Source organism: Adiantum capillus-veneris, chromosome 24 (assembly GCF_014529385.1).
Source record: "Adiantum capillus-veneris isolate H3 chromosome 24, ASM1452938v2, whole genome shotgun sequence".
Lineage (NCBI taxonomy): Eukaryota > Viridiplantae > Streptophyta > Polypodiopsida > Polypodiales > Pteridaceae > Adiantum > Adiantum capillus-veneris.
The window spans coordinates 61836956-61838733 of NC_140954.1; positions in this window are offsets into that span (position 1 = coordinate 61836956).

Below are 1778 nucleotides of genomic sequence, written 5' to 3' on the forward strand. Positions count from 1 at the left end.
CACTACTCCTTGGATGCACCATCGTTTGTATTGACTCGTTTGGAGATAAGCAGGATCCTACATAGATTGATACAAAGAGGACATGGTTCAGTCCCCCCCATGACTTGGGAAAGAAAATGGCTTTTTACAAAGACTGAGGATGGCTTCATTGTATGATCGAGATACACGGATTCACACCTCTCGCATGGCCTTCGATGTGCAATAGGTCAGCTTCGTACCTCCTCCCATCAATTGCAGATAGAGATAGGGAGATACATTTCGACACCATTGGAGGAGAGGACATGTGAGCTATGTGACTTAGAGACAGAGACAGAAGAGCACTATTTATGCGAGTGCCCAATGTATTATGAGATCTGGGAATGATTTCCTTGTATCTTCAAAGAGGCTTCGGACCTCTGTCTAGGGTGATGGATTATGTTGATCAGAGATGCCTTGGGCTTTTCTTGTTGGATCTACGGAGATAGAGACGGTGTTCTCTACTACACACGACTACATGCTCTAAGCGAGGGCCCACCCAGAGGTCACTGTCAGATTTCTTTCAAAGCAGCACTCCTCACGTGGCACACCACAGAACATAGCACTCCCAAGCTACGGAGATTAGTAGATCTCCACGTCGTGCTTGGAGACGGCGCCGATGTAGTGTCTACCATGGGCATTTCTATGCCATTATCTAGAGGCATAGAGCAATTCCTACAAGGTTTTTTACAGAGGGGATTGATACCACGATGCAAAGGCCCATGAGAGAGTTCATGTGATGATCGCTACATTCGATCGGACTTCGTCTGTTCTTCTTCAAGCAGGCTTCTCCTTTTTAGTTCATTGTTCTGATTTTTACACTAGTTACTTTAACTTTTGTATTGGACACTTGATCCATCTGATGATGATGTAACTGATTGGTCTCATAGGTCTTTTAGGGCTTTTGCGGACGTTAATAAACATTTCATTTTCATTTCTCCCTTGATGGCTTGTACTGCCTATTGAAGATTTTCATGCACAGGGAAAGCCTCTTGAGAGAAACAAGTCTCCCTTGCTCTTTCGCTTAGTGTTCATGTTGCTAGGGCTCTTGATCTTTAACAATTAGAGTCAGATCTTCATTTTGACACTTTTGAGTCCTAAATAACTGCCCCACATACTTTTCTCAGAAACCTGACAGTGAACAATATTTAGTATATTTTTTACAGAACTTTGAGGCTCTCATATCAATAGCAGAAAATCACCAAGAGGCATGATGAAACACAATTACCTGAGAATTGATCTCTCATCAAGGCTTCAATATGGAAACAATGGTAGCAAATAGTTGATCAATTTCCACCTGGAGAACTTTTGGTTTGCCAATGTCAGTTTGATAAAGGATATCTGAGATGGAAGCGAAAGAAGAGCAAATCATCTGGGCCAGTAATTGATAAGGCCTTAGCGTCTCTAGGTAGTGAATCAAAGGTAAGAGAGCGTCATACTAACAACTAGATACACCTGCAAGCATGACAATAGACTTTCTGAATGATTCCAACCCGTGAATGAGCATGTGAGTTGTACCGTGAGCGAAAGTAAGTGTGAGTGAGCAAGACTACTGAGCTTCTGTGTGTGGGGGTGTGGGTGTCACAAGAAGTTTTGGATAAATTCTCACAATAATTCCCACATTGCGACTTATCTCAACATCATGAGCTTCTGTGAGGGAGGTACCGCATACCTAGCTAGGTAGGATTGCGGGCAAGGGACCGCCAGCCCGGGGGGGGGGGGGGGGGGGGGGGGGCGGTGGTCCCTTGCCCCCAATCGTACCT